Here is a 6000-nt window from a genome sequence, read left to right on the forward strand (position 1 = left end):
AACGGCTTGGTGGTGCAAACAGAAGAGACCTTGCATTTTGCTTTCGAGCCGTGTGTTCGTGTGTGTGTGTCACCGGTGGGGCACCGGTCTGCTTCATCAGTGTCGCGCTGCAGCCAACCCAGAAACGTAACACCCCACCGTGGCGTGTTGGGCGCGAATGTACCCCGAACGACAAAGAAACCCGTTTCCAGAGAAAATCCGACAAGAACGTAACGGTTAAGAATTATCGCCTCCATGTTCAAAGGCTCAACGTATGTTTGAGGAACTGAGAGATGAAAACTCATTCAACACTAATTTTTGAAAACCACACGAAACACTAATCTCCCGCATTTCCAACTATAAATCACCAAACTCCGACTCCGAATCTCTGTGCAGATGCATCACCTGCCACACGTTGTGTACTAATAACTGAACCGGCCCATGGCCACCTTTGGCCACCCGAACAGCACACACCCGGTTTAAGTTTGCTTTGACCGTTTATTACATTACGATCTCCGCCGTTCTACACGCCGGGTTTGATAGCTACCATCGGGTGTACCACCGAAAAAACCCACATCGTTTGAGAGCACCGACTAAATTCCGAATTGTTTACATAAGGCCGGCACGTTGCGCATTGCGCACTTGTGCGAAGTCTGGCGTAAACCCGCGGACCGGCTCCGCGCCGTATATTCCTGGATCCATCAAATTGGCACCTGGCGTGCGTGTGCGCGTCTCATCTAAACCGGCTTATCAGAGCAAACAGCAAGTTCTCGCTGTTGGACGGAACATCCGAGCCTTATCATCGTCGCAGATTCCAACAGGTAGCGAAGAGGTGACCCGGAACGTCCAAAGATGAATCTTATCAAGGCAACGTACCGCGGATGGGGGTGGAATGGTTTAAAGTGTCGACAATATTTACAACCCGACCCCTAGACCCCGGATCCGGGGCGATCCGGGGCCCCATTTGCGGACAAGATGACATGATAAGGCGTTATCCTTCGCGCGCAACAGGGAAATTAGCGCGCACTGCGGGAGCAATGGTTATATGCTAACCACCGATAAGCAAGTTAAGGGTGGCAATGAGCCTCAAGACCCCGGTTGGTTACAGGAGAGGTTCATTTCACGTGCCCATAACTCATGTTAAAAAATAAACAATAAATAAAACGGATCACCATTTTAATCTACGGTCAGTGGCAAAATGAAATTACTTTCGCCAGAGCGACGTCATTATCCTTCAGCCTGAGTAGGCCTTGAGAAGGGTTATCCAGGCAACATCATAAAGCGTCTTTTGCGAAAGGTCATCGCAAAGCGATCTATTTACTTACACAGTAGTAGCCTTTGAAATCCTTCGGCCCAAACCCTGGCACACGACGAACGACCAACATCCAAGGAAAACAGAGATTCGAAAAGGTCGAAAATGTCCGTAAAACGTGAATTCTGTCCCATTTACAGAGCGGCTTACGGGCTAAGGCTTAATAAATCTCTTCGCCTTCTAGATTCGAACCCTAAAATGAAGAAGAGTAAGATGGGTTTTGTCGGGGAAACTTTTCTCATCAACTGACCGGCCCGGACCTTCGACCAGGAAATTATTCAAAGTTAAGGTCCCAACAGGAGTTTCGAGACAGCGGCTGAAAACTGACGCATGAGGCAGGAAAAGATATTCTTAACGTCCAGCATCACTTCCAGCGTCTCGCTACCATCGATTCTTCAATCTTCGCCCACACAGAGGCTGCTGGTGGACCGATATTTAAAAGGCAAAGTGCCACAACCCAACCGCCCGGAACCGCCCACCGCTGACCAGGGAAGGAGAGGTTGAGGGCAGTTCGTGCCACGGAACCGGTTTGCTGGCGAGCGAATGAAAGACGCTGAGCCAAGCAAAACCTGCCGCGTGAGCATCGAGAATGAATGCGCCCGGCTCGGTGGTCGCGTTCCGTGATCACCTCCGGGCGGGAGTGTTGAAGGTTGGTTGCGCCAAGAAATCATTCCTAGTATCAGCTACGCCTGGTACCAAGTCTGGAACGTTGCTTGACTGTAAATTAGAACGATCGCCTCTCATCACGCCGGCCGAACTCAAAATCGATTCCAAATTTCCGAAACCCGTGGGGGGGGGCCGTAATTTCCAGCCAGTGGTTTGCGATCCGCGAATCGCGAATCGGAAACAGCTAATTGGCCGGATGTGGGCGGTAATTTCGGATCCAGTACGCAAATGTAGACTGAAGAAGCGATCGATCGTCGGCACTTATAGCTTGCAGCAACCCGCCAGCCATGGCGGGACGTTAGGGCTGAGAACGGAGACCGACGTAAGATCGTGGCGTTGTCTCGGGTTCTGCTCCCCACCAATCGCGCTCGTTCCATCTCGTAGCAGGAAACCATCGACACATTATCCGACTCCCGAGGTGGGGCATCGAACTTTTTGCAACAGGTTTTTCGCCGCGCTGACGTACACACGCGCACGCACGCACACCTCTTCGGTGTGGCTCCTTCAACTGACATCCGTTTTTCTTCGGCCAATTCTCTGCGAAGTAGAATGCGTTTCGTTACCTTTCGGTTGCAGTTGCAACTAATAAAACTCGGTGGGGGGTAAAAACTGATCAAACAAATTGATCCGTAGCACTTAGTATGTTGGGTGTGCGATCACTATGCTTTCAGTACCACTAGCATGATAATTCCCGCGATGGCACCTCCGAAAATGATGATGCCAAAAAGGCGCTTCTTCGTTTGGCGATCATTGAACACTTGGCACCGGGAACTGATCGTGCTGCACTTTCCGGGGTTCGCTGCTTGTGCTGGGCATGATTACTGATGATTTAACACTCTCACTTCATCGCACCTGCGTGAGACACCCGCGAGAAACTACAACCGGGGGCAAGGCAAGCAATTGGCCACCACCAAAGACCGTTTGCTCCGTTCCGGAGGCAACCTTCGACGATGGAACTAACGTCAGCAATCACGGCGATGACGCTCGGCGGCGGCGACGGAACACTTCTCGAGCGCCACGCAACGAAAACGGCACACTCACGCCACAAACGTTGTAACGGAAAACGTTGTTGTCTTTCTAAACTTTGTAAACCTACGCCATATTTTCATTACTTTACTTATCGAACTCTGGTTTTTACTTTTGAACCTGACCTTTCTTTACCGAAACTGACCAAGCGCCGAACGGAACAGAGCGAGATAGTCGATGTTTTCTCTCTTCTCTTGTGATTCTCTTTTCTCTCTCAATTCTCTCTCTCTCTCTAACGGTTAACGGTCGAACTTGAACCGCACGCACACAGCCGGACGCACGTGCGCAAAAAGATGGCTGCGCACACTTCCAGCCGCCACTGGAAGCCACAGTGGGCCAATTTCGTAAGCATTGTGGTCAAAATTATTTTAGTTAAGCACACAATGACGAAAAGCTTGACGAAAAGAGAGAGGAACAAATCCAAACAGGTTCTCTGTCTCGCTCGCCCTTTGTCGACTCTGTCGACTTTTGAAAAGGATAAAGTTTTATCGGTTTTAAATTTTTATCGTTTAAAGATTACGACAAACTTTGCAAATAAGAATTCAATCTGCGACCAGAGCAGAAAACGCGACCAAAATGTAGATGCAAAGCGACCTTTGACGTGTTACTACTTTTCATGGACCTGGAACCTCGGTTCGATGGCACGTAAAATATTAGCGCTCTGGGAATACGTGAATAAAGTATTATTTCTATTTGCACCGCCTGATGTCTGGGGATTCTGTTCTGTTGGCGTCCCAAAAGTGTCACATTGGGCGGTCATAAAGGAAAATAATAAGATAAGATAAATGGTAAATCACGTCTGCATTCAACAAACATCATTATCACCTTTGAAAACGTGCTGTGAAGAACCCATAATTCAACGAGTCGGGTTCGCGCTTAAATTTGCACCTTCGCACTGTGACAGAGTTACACCGCGAAAGGAAATTGTCTCAAATTCTCTCGGATAATCTCGGAGAATGATACTTAGAATCACACACTCAAGGAAATGTTCTTCACAAACTACATTCTAAACTAGTTTTGGAATTTTGGTTGCTTTGAACCATCATTTGAAGGTTAGTCAAGAAAACAAAAATGTCCATCAGTCGAATATTTTAGGAAAAATATATAATTGTGGTTTTATGTTGATCCACATCCACTTATTTTATTAGTGACATAGCGAATATTTTATAACTTTTCCCAATAGCGTTTGTTTGGGGAGAGTTTAAAAAGGTATTATTTAAAAAAAATTACTTTCAAACTGTTAAAACTAAATATAAAGTTCATGAAAGTTACTTATCATTAGTTTATAGAACGAATTTTATCAACTTGAACCTCTTCTATACAAACCACAATGTCAACCCGAAAGAGAAACCTTTTCCGGTATCGCACATATCACGTAACATTCATTTCGTCACGCACTTTTAACCACGGTTTGGCGATCAGTCGGTTGGCTGGCTGGTTGCAAAATCTGATACTTGGGGTGCGGTATCTTCAATGCCTTATGTCTACGTTTACAACTGTTCTTCCCCCCACGGTAGCGCTGTAGAAACGTAGTGTAGGCACTGAAGCCAGATATTGCATGTTACTGCCGTGGTGCATACCAAAACCCTCCTACATGGCAGATACTTGCGCAAATGAACGAGAAAACATAAAACAGTAGTGAATAAAAGCAAATAAAATGGGTGCGACGGTGTTGCACCAGAGATCGTCTTGCAGTTGACATTGTCGTTTCAATTTTCAGTTCGTTGGGTAGGCCGGTTAACCCTTGTGCTCGAATCGAAATTTCATCATGATGATTCCAGTCTTCTGCATTTTGCCCGTTTTTCCTCTGGAAGCCATTTACCGAACAAAAAAAAACAATAACCTGAAAACAGCATACAACGTTTCACAGATCGTGAAACATAGATGCACTAAGAATGTTCATAAAATTTTATGGATAGCAATGAACCAGACCCTAAGCCTGCTTGCAGTAACGGCACAAGGGTTCATACGAAGATACCACGCGGCTGCACCAAGTACGGCCAAAGCTGGTGAATGGTTGTAACCGAAAACGGATCCGCGGAGGATGCAGCTTCAAGCAACCATCCGAAGCTCGATACGACTCTACACCGTCGAAACGAGGTCAACGTGATTACACAATTTGAGCTGCAGTGTCGCTCGAAGTATTTGCTACTTCGAGCCAGAAAGCCACCGTTGCAGTTTAAACCTGAACAAGTATCTCCCACGAACATTCAGTTGACTCACCATGACGCAAGTCTGTCGCCGGTTGTTCTTAGAGGTTTTAACGTGTGTTTAATGGAATAAGTTTTGGAAGAGAAGAGGGTAAGAGCACCTGGAACTGAAAACATTCTTACGTTGCTTTTGAAAGCTTCGCAGCATCGTTTGAAACCAGACGACATGTGACAGAACTGGTTCAACGTGAATGTTTGAGGATTATATTTACGCGCGAGAAAACACGAACTCAGTGCGAAAGATGGTTCAAAATTTTTCATTTAACGCATTTAACTTCATTCCTCATCGCTGGATTCTTGTTCACAGGATTGCATTCTGGTTGATATAATTTATCATTAAACAGACTCAACAATCAAGTAAATTCTCTTCTAACAAATTTTAGCACGTCCAATATCATGTTTAGTAGACCCATTTTAAGTTACTGTGGGAAACGGAACTACGAACGACCTCCACCCAAATTACATAACGCCGAGAAACCAACAATGGCCGCCCGCCAACGCTAGAGGGTCCTGAGGCCGCCGTTTGCTTCCGTTTTTTTTTTGTTGAATTTAGCGCGGATTGTCCGTTTGCGATTAGTTGTGCCCGCGTTGCCATGCCTTTCGCAGGACATTCTCCTTTTTTTGGTTGATTTGGTGTATCCTCTCTCTTTTTCGCTCTTTTCAGTTCTCTTTGTATCTTCCGCATTGCCAAGCTGACGAGTGTATGAAATATCGTGCGGCAAAGTCCATCACTCACCTGACTTGTAAGCAGCAATCGTTGATCGTTATTACGTGGCACACGCGTCAATGAGTCACGTTATCGGGCTG

Source organism: Anopheles cruzii, chromosome 3, assembly GCF_943734635.1.
Source record: "Anopheles cruzii chromosome 3, idAnoCruzAS_RS32_06, whole genome shotgun sequence".
In the NCBI taxonomy this organism is placed as follows: domain Eukaryota; kingdom Metazoa; phylum Arthropoda; class Insecta; order Diptera; family Culicidae; genus Anopheles; species Anopheles cruzii.